This window comes from Rhinoderma darwinii, unplaced genomic scaffold (genome assembly GCF_050947455.1).
Source record: "Rhinoderma darwinii isolate aRhiDar2 unplaced genomic scaffold, aRhiDar2.hap1 Scaffold_4358, whole genome shotgun sequence".
NCBI classification, from domain to species: Eukaryota; Metazoa; Chordata; class Amphibia; order Anura; family Rhinodermatidae; genus Rhinoderma; species Rhinoderma darwinii.
In genome coordinates, this window is record NW_027463849.1 from 894 (window position 1) to 22,321 (window position 21,428).

The following is a 21,428-nucleotide window of genomic DNA, read 5'->3' on the forward strand; positions in this document are numbered from 1 at the left end:
AATGTGAAATGCCGGAAACACAGAAACACAGAAGACACACACACACACACACACACACACACACACACACACACACACACACACACACACACAACAAGAGGTGGCAATGTATTAATTAATTGCATTTAATAAATGAGCTCATTATCACACATGACTGTACAAATGCATTGTCCAACAGGTGTTGAAATAATGGGATTAAAAGGGGAGATCCCATCAGAAAGACAAAAACAATAGCAAACACAAATAGCACTTTTGGAATCTGATTTTAGTCAACACATAAGGGAAGGGTGCACCGGTCCTGGAAATACTGCAATACCAGGTCAATGCGTGGAGTGGACAGAGCAAGCTCTATTTCCATCTCCCTGTTCGAAAAATCCATTTAATATATGGTCCCCAGATAGGGGACGTATCAGATATTAAACTGATAAGAACAGATACTACACTTGATCTTAGCCAAAAGGCCGAGAAGCGATAACCCGAATGGGCCGGCCGTTGACCGAGCCTGCCTAATACTGCTGTTCACCCCTTGCAGCGATTGATTCAGCCTACTCCTAGGCAATTCCATGGGGCCCTGCAGGCTCACACACATTTACAGCTACTAAGCGGGAGGGAGGTGAATAAAGGCCGGAGAGGAAGCCAGACAGGATTTGCTTCTTTTGCTTGCACCACAATGCAGTGCTGAAAGAGGAGGAGGAATCTACATAAAAACGCCTTCCTGGCAACGCCCAAATGCCCTCCTGCCATGCAGATAAACACTGGCAGCGGCAGCAAGTGCATGCCCACAGCCACCCCTTGTTCCTTCACACCTTGTATCAGCTTTAATCCAATCCAGTCCGGTGCTGCCTGCTGAGCAGCACTGACCAACACTGCCTGGGCCCAGGCTTTTATCTCTGAGGCAGGCCCCATTATGATGTCAGAAAGCTGGCTCTGGAATCCTGAGGGCTCCACTATGACACGTGCAAAGTTCCGTCTGAACTTTATATAAGACGGTGCGGCTCAGTCAGTCACTCAGTGTTGCCTGAGAGGGCAACACTGCAACAGCCGGCCGCCAGGCTGTCTTTTTTTTGCACAGCTACTTGCCTCCAGGAGGCCACAAGAGGGAGACAAGGGACTGCAAAATGGAAAATAGGCATCCACCAACTTTACAGACAACTTCTCTTTGCTCCTACAACCTCCATCCTTGCACAGTTTGTTATTCTTCCAGGTAACATAGTAACAAATCCAAATTGCTGCTCTCTTTGTAGGCAAGCAAGGGTTTGTTGCAACTGCAATTCTTACTTCTTCTTGAAATGTAGGGACGACAGTACATTCCATCACATCCATCTAGTGTACACAGGTAGGTCCATTGTGGCGGGTAGGCGGCTGGCTGCTTTAATGGCTGTTTGCTGTTCCCCTACTCCACTCCACTCCACTATTTGACTGTGGTGCTGCATCAATCAGTGGCTGGCTCAGGTGCAGCTCTTTAACTTACCTAAAAGGGAGGGCGGAGAGAAGACAAGGAAGGTGAATGAGCTGTTCCAATGTGAAATGCCGGAAACACAGAAACACAGAAGACACACACACACACACACACACACACACACACACACACACACACACACACACACACACACAACAAGAGGTGGCAATGTATTAATTAATTGCATTTAATAAATGAGCTCATTATCACACATGACTGTACAAATGCATTGTCCAACAGGTGTTGAAATAATGGGATTAAAAGGGGAGATCCCATCAGAAAGACAAAAACAATAGCAAACACAAATAGCACTTTTGGAATCTGATTTTAGTCAACACATAAGGGAAGGGTGCACCGGTCCTGGAAATACTGCAATACCAGGTCAATGCGTGGAGTGGACAGAGCAAGCTCTATTTCCATCTCCCTGTTCGAAAAATCCATTTAATATATGGTCCCCAGATAGGGGACGTATCAGATATTAAACTGATAAGAACAGATACTACACTTGATCTTAGCCAAAAGGCCGAGAAGCGATAACCCGAATGGGCCGGCCGTTGACCGAGCCTGCCTAATACTGCTGTTCACCCCTTGCAGCGATTGATTCAGCCTACTCCTAGGCAATTCCATGGGGCCCTGCAGGCTCACACACATTTACAGCTACTAAGCGGGAGGGAGGTGAATAAAGGCCGGAGAGGAAGCCAGACAGGATTTGCTTCTTTTGCTTGCACCACAATGCAGTGCTGAAAGAGGAGGAGGAATCTACATAAAAACGCCTTCCTGGCAACGCCCAAATGCCCTCCTGCCATGCAGATAAACACTGGCAGCGGCAGCAAGTGCATGCCCACAGCCACCCCTTGTTCCTTCACACCTTGTATCAGCTTTAATCCAATCCAGTCCGGTGCTGCCTGCTGAGCAGCACTGACCAACACTGCCTGGGCCCAGGCTTTTATCTCTGAGGCAGGCCCCATTATGATGTCAGAAAGCTGGCTCTGGAATCCTGAGGGCTCCACTATGACACGTGCAAAGTTCCGTCTGAACTTTATATAAGACGGTGCGGCTCAGTCAGTCACTCAGTGTTGCCTGAGAGGGCAACACTGCAACAGCCGGCCGCCAGGCTGTCTTTTTTTTGCACAGCTACTTGCCTCCAGGAGGCCACAAGAGGGAGACAAGGGACTGCAAAATGGAAAATAGGCATCCACCAACTTTACAGACAACTTCTCTTTGCTCCTACAACCTCCATCCTTGCACAGTTTGTTATTCTTCCAGGTAACATAGTAACAAATCCAAATTGCTGCTCTCTTTGTAGGCAAGCAAGGGTTTGTTGCAACTGCAATTCTTACTTCTTCTTGAAATGTAGGGACGACAGTACATTCCATCACATCCATCTAGTGTACACAGGTAGGTCCATTGTGGCGGGTAGGCGGCTGGCTGCTTTAATGGCTGTTTGCTGTTCCCCTACTCCACTCCACTCCACTATTTGACTGTGGTGCTGCATCAATCAGTGGCTGGCTCAGGTGCAGCTCTTTAACTTACCTAAAAGGGAGGGCGGAGAGAAGACAAGGAAGGTGAATGAGCTGTTCCAATGTGAAATGCCGGAAACACAGAAACACAGAAGACACACACACACACACACACACACACACACACACACACACACACACACACACACACACACACACAACAAGAGGTGGCAATGTATTAATTAATTGCATTTAATAAATGAGCTCATTATCACACATGACTGTACAAATGCATTGTCCAACAGGTGTTGAAATAATGGGATTAAAAGGGGAGATCCCATCAGAAAGACAAAAACAATAGCAAACACAAATAGCACTTTTGGAATCTGATTTTAGTCAACACATAAGGGAAGGGTGCACCGGTCCTGGAAATACTGCAATACCAGGTCAATGCGTGGAGTGGACAGAGCAAGCTCTATTTCCATCTCCCTGTTCGAAAAATCCATTTAATATATGGTCCCCAGATAGGGGACGTATCAGATATTAAACTGATAAGAACAGATACTACACTTGATCTTAGCCAAAAGGCCGAGAAGCGATAACCCGAATGGGCCGGCCGTTGACCGAGCCTGCCTAATACTGCTGTTCACCCCTTGCAGCGATTGATTCAGCCTACTCCTAGGCAATTCCATGGGGCCCTGCAGGCTCACACACATTTACAGCTACTAAGCGGGAGGGAGGTGAATAAAGGCCGGAGAGGAAGCCAGACAGGATTTGCTTCTTTTGCTTGCACCACAATGCAGTGCTGAAAGAGGAGGAGGAATCTACATAAAAACGCCTTCCTGGCAACGCCCAAATGCCCTCCTGCCATGCAGATAAACACTGGCAGCGGCAGCAAGTGCATGCCCACAGCCACCCCTTGTTCCTTCACACCTTGTATCAGCTTTAATCCAATCCAGTCCGGTGCTGCCTGCTGAGCAGCACTGACCAACACTGCCTGGGCCCAGGCTTTTATCTCTGAGGCAGGCCCCATTATGATGTCAGAAAGCTGGCTCTGGAATCCTGAGGGCTCCACTATGACACGTGCAAAGTTCCGTCTGAACTTTATATAAGACGGTGCGGCTCAGTCAGTCACTCAGTGTTGCCTGAGAGGGCAACACTGCAACAGCCGGCCGCCAGGCTGTCTTTTTTTTGCACAGCTACTTGCCTCCAGGAGGCCACAAGAGGGAGACAAGGGACTGCAAAATGGAAAATAGGCATCCACCAACTTTACAGACAACTTCTCTTTGCTCCTACAACCTCCATCCTTGCACAGTTTGTTATTCTTCCAGGTAACATAGTAACAAATCCAAATTGCTGCTCTCTTTGTAGGCAAGCAAGGGTTTGTTGCAACTGCAATTCTTACTTCTTCTTGAAATGTAGGGACGACAGTACATTCCATCACATCCATCTAGTGTACACAGGTAGGTCCATTGTGGCGGGTAGGCGGCTGGCTGCTTTAATGGCTGTTTGCTGTTCCCCTACTCCACTCCACTCCACTATTTGACTGTGGTGCTGCATCAATCAGTGGCTGGCTCAGGTGCAGCTCTTTAACTTACCTAAAAGGGAGGGCGGAGAGAAGACAAGGAAGGTGAATGAGCTGTTCCAATGTGAAATGCCGGAAACACAGAAACACAGAAGACACACACACACACACACACACACACACACACACACACACACACACACACACACACACACAACAAGAGGTGGCAATGTATTAATTAATTGCATTTAATAAATGAGCTCATTATCACACATGACTGTACAAATGCATTGTCCAACAGGTGTTGAAATAATGGGATTAAAAGGGGAGATCCCATCAGAAAGACAAAAACAATAGCAAACACAAATAGCACTTTTGGAATCTGATTTTAGTCAACACATAAGGGAAGGGTGCACCGGTCCTGGAAATACTGCAATACCAGGTCAATGCGTGGAGTGGACAGAGCAAGCTCTATTTCCATCTCCCTGTTCGAAAAATCCATTTAATATATGGTCCCCAGATAGGGGACGTATCAGATATTAAACTGATAAGAACAGATACTACACTTGATCTTAGCCAAAAGGCCGAGAAGCGATAACCCGAATGGGCCGGCCGTTGACCGAGCCTGCCTAATACTGCTGTTCACCCCTTGCAGCGATTGATTCAGCCTACTCCTAGGCAATTCCATGGGGCCCTGCAGGCTCACACACATTTACAGCTACTAAGCGGGAGGGAGGTGAATAAAGGCCGGAGAGGAAGCCAGACAGGATTTGCTTCTTTTGCTTGCACCACAATGCAGTGCTGAAAGAGGAGGAGGAATCTACATAAAAACGCCTTCCTGGCAACGCCCAAATGCCCTCCTGCCATGCAGATAAACACTGGCAGCGGCAGCAAGTGCATGCCCACAGCCACCCCTTGTTCCTTCACACCTTGTATCAGCTTTAATCCAATCCAGTCCGGTGCTGCCTGCTGAGCAGCACTGACCAACACTGCCTGGGCCCAGGCTTTTATCTCTGAGGCAGGCCCCATTATGATGTCAGAAAGCTGGCTCTGGAATCCTGAGGGCTCCACTATGACACGTGCAAAGTTCCGTCTGAACTTTATATAAGACGGTGCGGCTCAGTCAGTCACTCAGTGTTGCCTGAGAGGGCAACACTGCAACAGCCGGCCGCCAGGCTGTCTTTTTTTTGCACAGCTACTTGCCTCCAGGAGGCCACAAGAGGGAGACAAGGGACTGCAAAATGGAAAATAGGCATCCACCAACTTTACAGACAACTTCTCTTTGCTCCTACAACCTCCATCCTTGCACAGTTTGTTATTCTTCCAGGTAACATAGTAACAAATCCAAATTGCTGCTCTCTTTGTAGGCAAGCAAGGGTTTGTTGCAACTGCAATTCTTACTTCTTCTTGAAATGTAGGGACGACAGTACATTCCATCACATCCATCTAGTGTACACAGGTAGGTCCATTGTGGCGGGTAGGCGGCTGGCTGCTTTAATGGCTGTTTGCTGTTCCCCTACTCCACTCCACTCCACTATTTGACTGTGGTGCTGCATCAATCAGTGGCTGGCTCAGGTGCAGCTCTTTAACTTACCTAAAAGGGAGGGCGGAGAGAAGACAAGGAAGGTGAATGAGCTGTTCCAATGTGAAATGCCGGAAACACAGAAACACAGAAGACACACACACACACACACACACACACACACACACACACACACACACACACACACACACACACACACACAACAAGAGGTGGCAATGTATTAATTAATTGCATTTAATAAATGAGCTCATTATCACACATGACTGTACAAATGCATTGTCCAACAGGTGTTGAAATAATGGGATTAAAAGGGGAGATCCCATCAGAAAGACAAAAACAATAGCAAACACAAATAGCACTTTTGGAATCTGATTTTAGTCAACACATAAGGGAAGGGTGCACCGGTCCTGGAAATACTGCAATACCAGGTCAATGCGTGGAGTGGACAGAGCAAGCTCTATTTCCATCTCCCTGTTCGAAAAATCCATTTAATATATGGTCCCCAGATAGGGGACGTATCAGATATTAAACTGATAAGAACAGATACTACACTTGATCTTAGCCAAAAGGCCGAGAAGCGATAACCCGAATGGGCCGGCCGTTGACCGAGCCTGCCTAATACTGCTGTTCACCCCTTGCAGCGATTGATTCAGCCTACTCCTAGGCAATTCCATGGGGCCCTGCAGGCTCACACACATTTACAGCTACTAAGCGGGAGGGAGGTGAATAAAGGCCGGAGAGGAAGCCAGACAGGATTTGCTTCTTTTGCTTGCACCACAATGCAGTGCTGAAAGAGGAGGAGGAATCTACATAAAAACGCCTTCCTGGCAACGCCCAAATGCCCTCCTGCCATGCAGATAAACACTGGCAGCGGCAGCAAGTGCATGCCCACAGCCACCCCTTGTTCCTTCACACCTTGTATCAGCTTTAATCCAATCCAGTCCGGTGCTGCCTGCTGAGCAGCACTGACCAACACTGCCTGGGCCCAGGCTTTTATCTCTGAGGCAGGCCCCATTATGATGTCAGAAAGCTGGCTCTGGAATCCTGAGGGCTCCACTATGACACGTGCAAAGTTCCGTCTGAACTTTATATAAGACGGTGCGGCTCAGTCAGTCACTCAGTGTTGCCTGAGAGGGCAACACTGCAACAGCCGGCCGCCAGGCTGTCTTTTTTTTGCACAGCTACTTGCCTCCAGGAGGCCACAAGAGGGAGACAAGGGACTGCAAAATGGAAAATAGGCATCCACCAACTTTACAGACAACTTCTCTTTGCTCCTACAACCTCCATCCTTGCACAGTTTGTTATTCTTCCAGGTAACATAGTAACAAATCCAAATTGCTGCTCTCTTTGTAGGCAAGCAAGGGTTTGTTGCAACTGCAATTCTTACTTCTTCTTGAAATGTAGGGACGACAGTACATTCCATCACATCCATCTAGTGTACACAGGTAGGTCCATTGTGGCGGGTAGGCGGCTGGCTGCTTTAATGGCTGTTTGCTGTTCCCCTACTCCACTCCACTCCACTATTTGACTGTGGTGCTGCATCAATCAGTGGCTGGCTCAGGTGCAGCTCTTTAACTTACCTAAAAGGGAGGGCGGAGAGAAGACAAGGAAGGTGAATGAGCTGTTCCAATGTGAAATGCCGGAAACACAGAAACACAGAAGACACACACACACACACACACACACACACACACACACACACACACACACACACACACACACACAACAAGAGGTGGCAATGTATTAATTAATTGCATTTAATAAATGAGCTCATTATCACACATGACTGTACAAATGCATTGTCCAACAGGTGTTGAAATAATGGGATTAAAAGGGGAGATCCCATCAGAAAGACAAAAACAATAGCAAACACAAATAGCACTTTTGGAATCTGATTTTAGTCAACACATAAGGGAAGGGTGCACCGGTCCTGGAAATACTGCAATACCAGGTCAATGCGTGGAGTGGACAGAGCAAGCTCTATTTCCATCTCCCTGTTCGAAAAATCCATTTAATATATGGTCCCCAGATAGGGGACGTATCAGATATTAAACTGATAAGAACAGATACTACACTTGATCTTAGCCAAAAGGCCGAGAAGCGATAACCCGAATGGGCCGGCCGTTGACCGAGCCTGCCTAATACTGCTGTTCACCCCTTGCAGCGATTGATTCAGCCTACTCCTAGGCAATTCCATGGGGCCCTGCAGGCTCACACACATTTACAGCTACTAAGCGGGAGGGAGGTGAATAAAGGCCGGAGAGGAAGCCAGACAGGATTTGCTTCTTTTGCTTGCACCACAATGCAGTGCTGAAAGAGGAGGAGGAATCTACATAAAAACGCCTTCCTGGCAACGCCCAAATGCCCTCCTGCCATGCAGATAAACACTGGCAGCGGCAGCAAGTGCATGCCCACAGCCACCCCTTGTTCCTTCACACCTTGTATCAGCTTTAATCCAATCCAGTCCGGTGCTGCCTGCTGAGCAGCACTGACCAACACTGCCTGGGCCCAGGCTTTTATCTCTGAGGCAGGCCCCATTATGATGTCAGAAAGCTGGCTCTGGAATCCTGAGGGCTCCACTATGACACGTGCAAAGTTCCGTCTGAACTTTATATAAGACGGTGCGGCTCAGTCAGTCACTCAGTGTTGCCTGAGAGGGCAACACTGCAACAGCCGGCCGCCAGGCTGTCTTTTTTTTGCACAGCTACTTGCCTCCAGGAGGCCACAAGAGGGAGACAAGGGACTGCAAAATGGAAAATAGGCATCCACCAACTTTACAGACAACTTCTCTTTGCTCCTACAACCTCCATCCTTGCACAGTTTGTTATTCTTCCAGGTAACATAGTAACAAATCCAAATTGCTGCTCTCTTTGTAGGCAAGCAAGGGTTTGTTGCAACTGCAATTCTTACTTCTTCTTGAAATGTAGGGACGACAGTACATTCCATCACATCCATCTAGTGTACACAGGTAGGTCCATTGTGGCGGGTAGGCGGCTGGCTGCTTTAATGGCTGTTTGCTGTTCCCCTACTCCACTCCACTCCACTATTTGACTGTGGTGCTGCATCAATCAGTGGCTGGCTCAGGTGCAGCTCTTTAACTTACCTAAAAGGGAGGGCGGAGAGAAGACAAGGAAGGTGAATGAGCTGTTCCAATGTGAAATGCCGGAAACACAGAAACACAGAAGACACACACACACACACACACACACACACACACACACACACACACACACACACACACACACACACACACACAACAAGAGGTGGCAATGTATTAATTAATTGCATTTAATAAATGAGCTCATTATCACACATGACTGTACAAATGCATTGTCCAACAGGTGTTGAAATAATGGGATTAAAAGGGGAGATCCCATCAGAAAGACAAAAACAATAGCAAACACAAATAGCACTTTTGGAATCTGATTTTAGTCAACACATAAGGGAAGGGTGCACCGGTCCTGGAAATACTGCAATACCAGGTCAATGCGTGGAGTGGACAGAGCAAGCTCTATTTCCATCTCCCTGTTCGAAAAATCCATTTAATATATGGTCCCCAGATAGGGGACGTATCAGATATTAAACTGATAAGAACAGATACTACACTTGATCTTAGCCAAAAGGCCGAGAAGCGATAACCCGAATGGGCCGGCCGTTGACCGAGCCTGCCTAATACTGCTGTTCACCCCTTGCAGCGATTGATTCAGCCTACTCCTAGGCAATTCCATGGGGCCCTGCAGGCTCACACACATTTACAGCTACTAAGCGGGAGGGAGGTGAATAAAGGCCGGAGAGGAAGCCAGACAGGATTTGCTTCTTTTGCTTGCACCACAATGCAGTGCTGAAAGAGGAGGAGGAATCTACATAAAAACGCCTTCCTGGCAACGCCCAAATGCCCTCCTGCCATGCAGATAAACACTGGCAGCGGCAGCAAGTGCATGCCCACAGCCACCCCTTGTTCCTTCACACCTTGTATCAGCTTTAATCCAATCCAGTCCGGTGCTGCCTGCTGAGCAGCACTGACCAACACTGCCTGGGCCCAGGCTTTTATCTCTGAGGCAGGCCCCATTATGATGTCAGAAAGCTGGCTCTGGAATCCTGAGGGCTCCACTATGACACGTGCAAAGTTCCGTCTGAACTTTATATAAGACGGTGCGGCTCAGTCAGTCACTCAGTGTTGCCTGAGAGGGCAACACTGCAACAGCCGGCCGCCAGGCTGTCTTTTTTTTGCACAGCTACTTGCCTCCAGGAGGCCACAAGAGGGAGACAAGGGACTGCAAAATGGAAAATAGGCATCCACCAACTTTACAGACAACTTCTCTTTGCTCCTACAACCTCCATCCTTGCACAGTTTGTTATTCTTCCAGGTAACATAGTAACAAATCCAAATTGCTGCTCTCTTTGTAGGCAAGCAAGGGTTTGTTGCAACTGCAATTCTTACTTCTTCTTGAAATGTAGGGACGACAGTACATTCCATCACATCCATCTAGTGTACACAGGTAGGTCCATTGTGGCGGGTAGGCGGCTGGCTGCTTTAATGGCTGTTTGCTGTTCCCCTACTCCACTCCACTCCACTATTTGACTGTGGTGCTGCATCAATCAGTGGCTGGCTCAGGTGCAGCTCTTTAACTTACCTAAAAGGGAGGGCGGAGAGAAGACAAGGAAGGTGAATGAGCTGTTCCAATGTGAAATGCCGGAAACACAGAAACACAGAAGACACACACACACACACACACACACACACACACACACACACACACACACACACACACACACAACAAGAGGTGGCAATGTATTAATTAATTGCATTTAATAAATGAGCTCATTATCACACATGACTGTACAAATGCATTGTCCAACAGGTGTTGAAATAATGGGATTAAAAGGGGAGATCCCATCAGAAAGACAAAAACAATAGCAAACACAAATAGCACTTTTGGAATCTGATTTTAGTCAACACATAAGGGAAGGGTGCACCGGTCCTGGAAATACTGCAATACCAGGTCAATGCGTGGAGTGGACAGAGCAAGCTCTATTTCCATCTCCCTGTTCGAAAAATCCATTTAATATATGGTCCCCAGATAGGGGACGTATCAGATATTAAACTGATAAGAACAGATACTACACTTGATCTTAGCCAAAAGGCCGAGAAGCGATAACCCGAATGGGCCGGCCGTTGACCGAGCCTGCCTAATACTGCTGTTCACCCCTTGCAGCGATTGATTCAGCCTACTCCTAGGCAATTCCATGGGGCCCTGCAGGCTCACACACATTTACAGCTACTAAGCGGGAGGGAGGTGAATAAAGGCCGGAGAGGAAGCCAGACAGGATTTGCTTCTTTTGCTTGCACCACAATGCAGTGCTGAAAGAGGAGGAGGAATCTACATAAAAACGCCTTCCTGGCAACGCCCAAATGCCCTCCTGCCATGCAGATAAACACTGGCAGCGGCAGCAAGTGCATGCCCACAGCCACCCCTTGTTCCTTCACACCTTGTATCAGCTTTAATCCAATCCAGTCCGGTGCTGCCTGCTGAGCAGCACTGACCAACACTGCCTGGGCCCAGGCTTTTATCTCTGAGGCAGGCCCCATTATGATGTCAGAAAGCTGGCTCTGGAATCCTGAGGGCTCCACTATGACACGTGCAAAGTTCCGTCTGAACTTTATATAAGACGGTGCGGCTCAGTCAGTCACTCAGTGTTGCCTGAGAGGGCAACACTGCAACAGCCGGCCGCCAGGCTGTCTTTTTTTTGCACAGCTACTTGCCTCCAGGAGGCCACAAGAGGGAGACAAGGGACTGCAAAATGGAAAATAGGCATCCACCAACTTTACAGACAACTTCTCTTTGCTCCTACAACCTCCATCCTTGCACAGTTTGTTATTCTTCCAGGTAACATAGTAACAAATCCAAATTGCTGCTCTCTTTGTAGGCAAGCAAGGGTTTGTTGCAACTGCAATTCTTACTTCTTCTTGAAATGTAGGGACGACAGTACATTCCATCACATCCATCTAGTGTACACAGGTAGGTCCATTGTGGCGGGTAGGCGGCTGGCTGCTTTAATGGCTGTTTGCTGTTCCCCTACTCCACTCCACTCCACTATTTGACTGTGGTGCTGCATCAATCAGTGGCTGGCTCAGGTGCAGCTCTTTAACTTACCTAAAAGGGAGGGCGGAGAGAAGACAAGGAAGGTGAATGAGCTGTTCCAATGTGAAATGCCGGAAACACAGAAACACAGAAGACACACACACACACACACACACACACACACACACACACACACACACACACACACACACACACAACAAGAGGTGGCAATGTATTAATTAATTGCATTTAATAAATGAGCTCATTATCACACATGACTGTACAAATGCATTGTCCAACAGGTGTTGAAATAATGGGATTAAAAGGGGAGATCCCATCAGAAAGACAAAAACAATAGCAAACACAAATAGCACTTTTGGAATCTGATTTTAGTCAACACATAAGGGAAGGGTGCACCGGTCCTGGAAATACTGCAATACCAGGTCAATGCGTGGAGTGGACAGAGCAAGCTCTATTTCCATCTCCCTGTTCGAAAAATCCATTTAATATATGGTCCCCAGATAGGGGACGTATCAGATATTAAACTGATAAGAACAGATACTACACTTGATCTTAGCCAAAAGGCCGAGAAGCGATAACCCGAATGGGCCGGCCGTTGACCGAGCCTGCCTAATACTGCTGTTCACCCCTTGCAGCGATTGATTCAGCCTACTCCTAGGCAATTCCATGGGGCCCTGCAGGCTCACACACATTTACAGCTACTAAGCGGGAGGGAGGTGAATAAAGGCCGGAGAGGAAGCCAGACAGGATTTGCTTCTTTTGCTTGCACCACAATGCAGTGCTGAAAGAGGAGGAGGAATCTACATAAAAACGCCTTCCTGGCAACGCCCAAATGCCCTCCTGCCATGCAGATAAACACTGGCAGCGGCAGCAAGTGCATGCCCACAGCCACCCCTTGTTCCTTCACACCTTGTATCAGCTTTAATCCAATCCAGTCCGGTGCTGCCTGCTGAGCAGCACTGACCAACACTGCCTGGGCCCAGGCTTTTATCTCTGAGGCAGGCCCCATTATGATGTCAGAAAGCTGGCTCTGGAATCCTGAGGGCTCCACTATGACACGTGCAAAGTTCCGTCTGAACTTTATATAAGACGGTGCGGCTCAGTCAGTCACTCAGTGTTGCCTGAGAGGGCAACACTGCAACAGCCGGCCGCCAGGCTGTCTTTTTTTTGCACAGCTACTTGCCTCCAGGAGGCCACAAGAGGGAGACAAGGGACTGCAAAATGGAAAATAGGCATCCACCAACTTTACAGACAACTTCTCTTTGCTCCTACAACCTCCATCCTTGCACAGTTTGTTATTCTTCCAGGTAACATAGTAACAAATCCAAATTGCTGCTCTCTTTGTAGGCAAGCAAGGGTTTGTTGCAACTGCAATTCTTACTTCTTCTTGAAATGTAGGGACGACAGTACATTCCATCACATCCATCTAGTGTACACAGGTAGGTCCATTGTGGCGGGTAGGCGGCTGGCTGCTTTAATGGCTGTTTGCTGTTCCCCTACTCCACTCCACTCCACTATTTGACTGTGGTGCTGCATCAATCAGTGGCTGGCTCAGGTGCAGCTCTTTAACTTACCTAAAAGGGAGGGCGGAGAGAAGACAAGGAAGGTGAATGAGCTGTTCCAATGTGAAATGCCGGAAACACAGAAACACAGAAGACACACACACACACACACACACACACACACACACACACACACACACAACAAGAGGTGGCAATGTATTAATTAATTGCATTTAATAAATGAGCTCATTATCACACATGACTGTACAAATGCATTGTCCAACAGGTGTTGAAATAATGGGATTAAAAGGGGAGATCCCATCAGAAAGACAAAAACAATAGCAAACACAAATAGCACTTTTGGAATCTGATTTTAGTCAACACATAAGGGAAGGGTGCACCGGTCCTGGAAATACTGCAATACCAGGTCAATGCGTGGAGTGGACAGAGCAAGCTCTATTTCCATCTCCCTGTTCTAAAAATCCATTTAATATATGGTCCCCAGATAGGGGACGTATCAGATATTAAACTGATAAGAACAGATACTACACTTGATCTTAGCCAAAAGGCCGAGAAGCGATAACCCGAATGGGCCGGCCGTTGACCGAGCCTGTCCCATACTGCTGTTCACCCCTTGCAGCGATTCAGCCTACTTCTAGGCAATTCCATGGGGCCCTGCAGGCTCACACACATTTACAGCTACTAAGCGGGAGGTGAATAAAGGCCGGAGAGGAAGCTACACAGGATTTGCTTCTTTTGCTTGCACCACAATGCAGTGCTGAAAGAGGAGGAATCTACATAAAAACGCCTTCCTGGCAACGCCCAAATGCCCTCCTGCCATGCAGATAAACACTGGCAGCGGCAGCAAGTGCATGCCCACAGCCACCCCTTGTTCCTTCACACCTTGTATCAGCTGTAATCCAGTCCAGTCCAGTCCAGTGCTGCCTGCTGAGCAGCACTGACCAACACTGCCTGGGCCCAGGCTTTTATCTCTGAGGCAGGCCCCATTATGATGTCAGAAAGCTGGCTCTGGAATCCTGAGGGCTCCACTATGACACGTGCAAAGTTCCGTCTGAACTTTATATAAGACGGTGCGGCTCAGTCAGTCACTCAGTGTTGCCTGAGAGGGCAACACTGCAACAGCCGGCCGCCAGGCTGTCTTTTTTTTGCACATTTATTTGCCTCCAGGAGGCCACAAGAGGGAGACAAGGGACTGCAAAATGGAAAATAGGCATCCACCAACTTTACAGACAACTTCTCTTTGCTCCTACAACCTCCATCCTTGCACAGTTTGTTATTCTTCCAGGTAACATAGTAACAAATCCAAATTGCTGCTCTCTTTGTAGGCAAGCAAGGGTTTGTTGCAACTGCAATTCTTACTTCTTCTTGGAAATGTAGGGACGACAGTACATTCCATCACATCCATCTAGTGTACACAGGTAGGTCCATTGTGGCGGGCGGGCTGCTTTAATGGCTGTTTGCTGTTCCCCCTACTCCACTCCACTATTTGACTGTGGTGCTGCATCAATCAATCAGTGGCTGGCTCAGGTGCAGCTCTTTAACCTACCTAAAAGGGAGGGCGGAGAGAAGACAAGGAAGGTGAATGAGCTGTTCCAATGTGAAATGCCGGAAACACAGAAACACAGAAGACACACACACACACACACACACACACACACACACACACACACACACACACACACACACACACACACACACACACACACACACACACACACACACAACAAGAGGTGGCAATGTATTAATTAATTGCATTTAATAAATGAGCTCATTATCACACATGACTGTACAAATGCATTGTCCAACAGGTGTTGAAATAATGGGATTAAAAGGGGAGATCCCATCAGAAAGACAAAAACAATAGCAAACACAAATAGCACTTTTGGAATCTGATTTTAGTCAACACATAAGGGAAGGGTGCACCGGTCCTGGAAATACTGCAATACCAGGTCAATGCGTGGAGTGGACAGAGCAAGCTCTATTTCCATCTCCCTGTTCTAAAAATCCATTTAATATATGGTCCCCAGATAGGGGACGTATCAGATATTAAACTGATAAGAACAGATACTACACTTGATCTTAGCCAAAAGGCCGAGAAGCGATAACCCGAATGGGCCGGCCGTTGACCGAGCCTGTCCCATACTGCTGTTCACCCCTTGCAGCGATTCAGCCTACTTCTAGGCAATTCCATGGGGCCCTGCAGGCTCACACACATTTACAGCTACTAAGCGGGAGGTGAATAAAGGCCGGAGAGGAAGCTACACAGGATTTGCTTCTTTTGCTTGCACCACAATGCAGTGCTGAAAGAGGAGGAATCTACATAAAAACGCCTTCCTGGCAACGCCCAAATGCCCTCCTGCCATGCAGATAAACACTGGCAGCGGCAGCAAGTGCATGCCCACAGCCACCCCTTGTTCCTTCACACCTTGTATCAGCTGTAATCCAGTCCAGTCCAGTCCAGTGCTGCCTGCTGAGCAGCACTGACCAACACTGCCTGGGCCCAGGCTTTTATCTCTGAGGCAGGCCCCATTATGATGTCAGAAAGCTGGCTCTGGAATCCTGAGGGCTCCACTATGACACGTGCAAAGTTCCGTCTGAACTTTATATAAGACGGTGCGGCTCAGTCAGTCACTCAGTGTTGCCTGAGAGGGCAACACTGCAACAGCCGGCCGCCAGGCTGTCTTTTTTTTGCACATTTATTTGCCTCCAGGAGGCCACAAGAGGGAGACAAGGGACTGCAAAATGGAAAATAGGCATCCACCAACTTTACAGACAACTTCTCTTTGCTCCTACAACCTCCATCCTTGCACAGTTTGTTATTCTTCCAGGTAACATAGTAACAAATCCAAATTGCTGCTCTCTTTGTAGGCAAGCAAGGGTTTGTTGCAACTGCAATTCTTACTTCTTCTTGGAAATGTAGGGACGACAGTACATTCCATCACATCCATCTAGTGTACACAGGTAGGTCCATTGTGGCGGGCGGGCTGCTTTAATGGCTGTTTGCTGTTCCCCCTACTCCACTCCACTATTTGACTGTGGTGCTGCATCAATCAATCAGTGGCTGGCTCAGGTGCAGCTCTTTAACCTACCTAAAAGGGAGGGCGGAGAGAAGACAAGGAAGGTGAATGAGCTGTTCCAATGTGAAATGCCGGAAACACAGAAACACAGAAGACACACACACACACACACACACACACACACACACACACACACACACACACACACACACACACACACACACACACACACACACACACACACACACACACACACACACACACACAACAAGAGGTGGCAATGTATTAATTAATTGCATTTAATAAATGAGCTCATTATCACACATGACTGTACAAATGCATTGTCCAACAGGTGTTGAAATAATGGGATTAAAAGGGGAGATCCCATCAGAAAGACAAAAACAATAGCAAACACAAATAGCACTTTTGGAATCTGATTTTAGTCAACACATAAGGGAAGGGTGCACCGGTCCTGGAAATACTGCAATACCAGGTCAATGCGTGGAGTGGACAGAGCAAGCTCTATTTCCATCTCCCTGTTCTAAAAATCCATTTAATATATGGTCCCCAGATAGGGGACGTATCAGATATTAAACTGATAAGAACAGATACTACACTTGATCTTAGCCAAAAGGCCGAGAAGCGATAACCCGAATGGGCCGGCCGTTGACCGAGCCTGTCCCATACTGCTGTTCACCCCTTGCAGCGATTCAGCCTACTTCTAGGCAATTCCATGGGGCCCTGCAGGCTCACACACATTTACAGCTACTAAGCGGGAGGTGAATAAAGGCCGGAGAGGAAGCTACACAGGATTTGCTTCTTTTGCTTGCACCACAATGCAGTGCTGAAAGAGGAGGAATCTACATAAAAACGCCTTCCTGGCAACGCCCAAATGCCCTCCTGCCATGCAGATAAACACTGGCAGCGGCAGCAAGTGCATGCCCACAGCCACCCCTTGTTCCTTCACACCTTGTATCAGCTGTAATCCAGTCCAGTCCAGTCCAGTGCTGCCTGCTGAGCAGCACTGACCAACACTGCCTGGGCCCAGGCTTTTATCTCTGAGGCAGGCCCCATTATGATGTCAGAAAGCTGGCTCTGGAATCCTGAGGGCTCCACTATGACACGTGCAAAGTTCCGTCTGAACTTTATATAAGACGGTGCGGCTCAGTCAGTCACTCAGTGTTGCCTGAGAGGGCAACACTGCAACAGCCGGCCGCCAGGCTGTCTTTTTTTTGCACATTTATTTGCCTCCAGGAGGCCACAAGAGGGAGACAAGGGACTGCAAAATGGAAAATAGGCATCCACCAACTTTACAGACAACTTCTCTTTGCTCCTACAACCTCCATCCTTGCACAGTTTGTTATTCTTCCAGGTAACATAGTAACAAATCCAAATTGCTGCTCTCTTTGTAGGCAAGCAAGGGTTTGTTGCAACTGCAATTCTTACTTCTTCTTGGAAATGTAGGGACGACAGTACATTCCATCACATCCATCTAGTGTACACAGGTAGGTCCATTGTGGCGGGCGGGCTGCTTTAATGGCTGTTTGCTGTTCCCCCTACTCCACTCCACTATTTGACTGTGGTGCTGCATCAATCAATCAGTGGCTGGCTCAGGTGCAGCTCTTTAACCTACCTAAAAGGGAGGGCGGAGAGAAGACAAGGAAGGTGAATGAGCTGTTCCAATGTGAAATGCCGGAAACACAGAAACACAGAAGACACACACACACACACACACACACACACACACACACACACACACACACACACACACACACACACACACACACACACACACACACACACACACACACACACACACACACACACACACACACACACACACACACACACACACACACACACACACACACACACACACACACACACACACAACAAGAGGTGGCAATGTATTAATTAATTGCATTTAATAAATGAGCTCATTATCACACATGACTGTACAAATGCATTGTCCAACAGGTGTTGAAATAATGGGATTAAAAGGGGAGATCCCATCAGAAAGACAAAAACAATAGCAAACACAAATAGCACTTTTGGAATCTGATTTTAGTCAACACATAAGGGAAGGGTGCACCGGTCCTGGAAATACTGCAATACCAGGTCAATGCGTGGAGTGGACAGAGCAAGCTCTATTTCCATCTCCCTGTTCTAAAAATCCATTTAATATATGGTCCCCAGATAGGGGACGTATCAGATATTAAACTGATAAGAACAGATACTACACTTGATCTTAGCCAAAAGGCCGAGAAGCGATAACCCGAATGGGCCGGCCGTTGACCGAGCCTGTCCCATACTGCTGTTCACCCCTTGCAGCGATTCAGCCTACTTCTAGGCAATTCCATGGGGCCCTGCAGGCTCACACACATTTACAGCTACTAAGCGGGAGGTGAATAAAGGCCGGAGAGGAAGCTACACAGGATTTGCTTCTTTTGCTTGCACCACAATGCAGTGCTGAAAGAGGAGGAATCTACATAAAAACGCCTTCCTGGCAACGCCCAAATGCCCTCCTGCCATGCAGATAAACACTGGCAGCGGCAGCAAGTGCATGCCCACAGCCACCCCTTGTTCCTTCACACCTTGTATCAGCTGTAATCCAGTCCAGTCCAGTCCAGTGCTGCCTGCTGAGCAGCACTGACCAACACTGCCTGGGCCCAGGCTTTTATCTCTGAGGCAGGCCCCATTATGATGTCAGAAAGCTGGCTCTGGAATCCTGAGGGCTCCACTATGACACGTGCAAAGTTCCGTCTGAACTTTATATAAGACGGTGCGGCTCAGTCAGTCACTCAGTGTTGCCTGAGAGGGCAACACTGCAACAGCCGGCCGCCAGGCTGTCTTTTTTTTGCACATTTATTTGCCTCCAGGAGGCCACAAGAGGGAGACAAGGGACTGCAAAATGGAAAATAGGCATCCACCAACTTTACAGACAACTTCTCTTTGCTCCTACAACCTCCATCCTTGCACAGTTTGTTATTCTTCCAGGTAACATAGTAACAAATCCAAATTGCTGCTCTCTTTGTAGGCAAGCAAGGGTTTGTTGCAACTGCAATTCTTACTTCTTCTTGGAAATGTAGGGACGACAGTACATTCCATCACATCCATCTAGTGTACACAGGTAGGTCCATTGTGGCGGGCGGGCTGCTTTAATGGCTGTTTGCTGTTCCCCCTACTCCACTCCACTATTTGACTGTGGTGCTGCATCAATCAATCAGTGGCTGGCTCAGGTGCAGCTCTTTAACCTACCTAAAAGGGAGGGCGGAGAGAAGACAAGGAAGGTGAATGAGCTGTTCCAATGTGAAATGCCGGAAACACAGAAACACAGAAGACACACACACACACACACACACACACACACACACACACACACACACACACACACACACACACACACACACACACACACACACACACACACACACACACACACACACACACACACACACACACACACACACAACAAGAGGTGGCAATGTATTAATTAATTGCATTTAATAAATGAGCTCATTATCACACATGACTGTACAAATGCATTGTCCAACAGGTGTTGAAATAATGGGATTAAAAGGGGAGATCCCATCAGAAAGACAAAAACAATAGCAAACACAAATAGCACTTTTGGAATCTGATTTTAGTCAACACATAAGGGAAGGGTGCACCGGTCCTGGAAATACTGCAATACCAGGTCAATGCGTGGAGTGGACAGAGCAAGCTCTATTTCCATCTCCCTGTTCTAAAAATCCATTTAATATATGGTCCCCAGATAGGGGACGTATCAGATATTAAACTGATAAGAACAGATACTACACTTGATCTTAGCCAAAAGGCCGAGAAGCGATAACCCGAATGGGCCGGCCGTTGACCGAGCCTGTCCCATACTGCTGTTCACCCCTTGCAGCGATTCAGCCTACTTCTAGGCAATTCCATGGGGCCCTGCAGGCTCACACACATTTACAGCTACTAAGCGGGAGGTGAATAAAGGCCGGAGAGGAAGCTACACAGGATTTGCTTCTTTTGCTTGCACCACAATGCAGTGCTGAAAGAGGAGGAATCTACATAAAAACGCCTTCCTGGCAACGCCCAAATGCCCTCCTGCCATGCAGATAAACACTGGCAGCGGCAGCAAGTGCATGCCCACAGCCACCCCTTGTTCCTTCACACCTTGTATCAGCTGTAATCCAGTCCAGTCCAGTCCAGTGAGCAGCACTGACCAACACTGCCTGGGCCCAGGCTTTTATCTCTGAGGCAGGCCCCATTATGATGTCAGAAAGCTGGCTCTGGAATCCTGAGGGCTCCACTATGACACGTGCAAAGTTCCGTCTGAACTTTATATAAGACGGTGCGGCTCAGTCAGTCACTCAGTGTTGCCTGAGAGGGCAACACTGCAACAGCCGGCCGCCAGGCTGTCTTTTTTTTGCACATTTATTTGCCTCCAGGAGGCCACAAGAGGGAGACAAGGGACTGCAAAATGGAAAATAGGCATCCACCAACTTTACAGACAACTTCTCTTTGCTCCTACAACCTCCATCCTTGCACAGTTTGTTATTCTTCCAGGTAACATAGTAACAAATCCAAATTGCTGCTCTCTTTGTAGGCAAGCAAGGGTTTGTTGCAACTGCAATTCTTACTTCTTCTTGGAAATGTAGGGACGACAGTACATTCCATCACATCCATCTAGTGTACACAGGTAGGTCCATTGTGGCGGGCGGGCTGCTTTAATGGCTGTTTGCTGTTCCCCCTACTCCACTCCACTATTTGACTGTGGTGCTGCATCAATCAATCAGT

At 47.8% G+C, this 21,428-nt stretch overlaps 14 non-coding genes across 14 annotated transcripts; all 14 read right to left on the reverse strand.

Moving 5' to 3' along the window:
• Nucleotides 1–282: 282 nt before the first annotated feature.
• Nucleotides 283–473, reverse strand: LOC142713782 (U2 spliceosomal RNA). The gene has a single exon (XR_012870189.1). It is a non-coding gene; the product is annotated as a U2 spliceosomal RNA (small nuclear RNA).
• A 1,330-nt stretch (nt 474–1,803) lies between these two features.
• Nucleotides 1,804–1,994, reverse strand: LOC142713783 (U2 spliceosomal RNA). Its single transcript, XR_012870190.1, has one exon. It is a non-coding gene; the product is annotated as a U2 spliceosomal RNA (small nuclear RNA).
• Nucleotides 1,995–3,328: 1,334 nt separating this feature from the next.
• Nucleotides 3,329–3,519, reverse strand: LOC142713784 (U2 spliceosomal RNA). The gene has a single exon (XR_012870191.1). It is a non-coding gene; the product is annotated as a U2 spliceosomal RNA (small nuclear RNA).
• Nucleotides 3,520–4,849: 1,330 nt separating this feature from the next.
• On the reverse strand, nt 4,850–5,040 carry LOC142713785 (U2 spliceosomal RNA). Its single transcript, XR_012870192.1, has one exon. It is a non-coding gene; the product is annotated as a U2 spliceosomal RNA (small nuclear RNA).
• A 1,338-nt stretch (nt 5,041–6,378) lies between these two features.
• LOC142713788 (U2 spliceosomal RNA) lies at nt 6,379–6,569 on the reverse strand. The gene has a single exon (XR_012870194.1). It is a non-coding gene; the product is annotated as a U2 spliceosomal RNA (small nuclear RNA).
• A 1,332-nt stretch (nt 6,570–7,901) lies between these two features.
• Nucleotides 7,902–8,092, reverse strand: LOC142713789 (U2 spliceosomal RNA). Its single transcript, XR_012870195.1, has one exon. It is a non-coding gene; the product is annotated as a U2 spliceosomal RNA (small nuclear RNA).
• A 1,340-nt stretch (nt 8,093–9,432) lies between these two features.
• LOC142713790 (U2 spliceosomal RNA) lies at nt 9,433–9,623 on the reverse strand. The gene has a single exon (XR_012870196.1). It is a non-coding gene; the product is annotated as a U2 spliceosomal RNA (small nuclear RNA).
• Nucleotides 9,624–10,953: 1,330 nt separating this feature from the next.
• On the reverse strand, nt 10,954–11,144 carry LOC142713791 (U2 spliceosomal RNA). Its single transcript, XR_012870197.1, has one exon. It is a non-coding gene; the product is annotated as a U2 spliceosomal RNA (small nuclear RNA).
• Nucleotides 11,145–12,476: 1,332 nt separating this feature from the next.
• LOC142713792 (U2 spliceosomal RNA) lies at nt 12,477–12,667 on the reverse strand. Its single transcript, XR_012870198.1, has one exon. It is a non-coding gene; the product is annotated as a U2 spliceosomal RNA (small nuclear RNA).
• A 1,316-nt stretch (nt 12,668–13,983) lies between these two features.
• On the reverse strand, nt 13,984–14,174 carry LOC142713746 (U2 spliceosomal RNA). The gene has a single exon (XR_012870163.1). It is a non-coding gene; the product is annotated as a U2 spliceosomal RNA (small nuclear RNA).
• A 1,352-nt stretch (nt 14,175–15,526) lies between these two features.
• On the reverse strand, nt 15,527–15,717 carry LOC142713774 (U2 spliceosomal RNA). Its single transcript, XR_012870182.1, has one exon. It is a non-coding gene; the product is annotated as a U2 spliceosomal RNA (small nuclear RNA).
• Nucleotides 15,718–17,087: 1,370 nt separating this feature from the next.
• LOC142713787 (U2 spliceosomal RNA) lies at nt 17,088–17,278 on the reverse strand. The gene has a single exon (XR_012870193.1). It is a non-coding gene; the product is annotated as a U2 spliceosomal RNA (small nuclear RNA).
• A 1,434-nt stretch (nt 17,279–18,712) lies between these two features.
• On the reverse strand, nt 18,713–18,903 carry LOC142713799 (U2 spliceosomal RNA). Its single transcript, XR_012870204.1, has one exon. It is a non-coding gene; the product is annotated as a U2 spliceosomal RNA (small nuclear RNA).
• A 1,388-nt stretch (nt 18,904–20,291) lies between these two features.
• LOC142713811 (U2 spliceosomal RNA) lies at nt 20,292–20,482 on the reverse strand. The gene has a single exon (XR_012870215.1). It is a non-coding gene; the product is annotated as a U2 spliceosomal RNA (small nuclear RNA).
• Nucleotides 20,483–21,428: the final 946 nt, after the last annotated feature.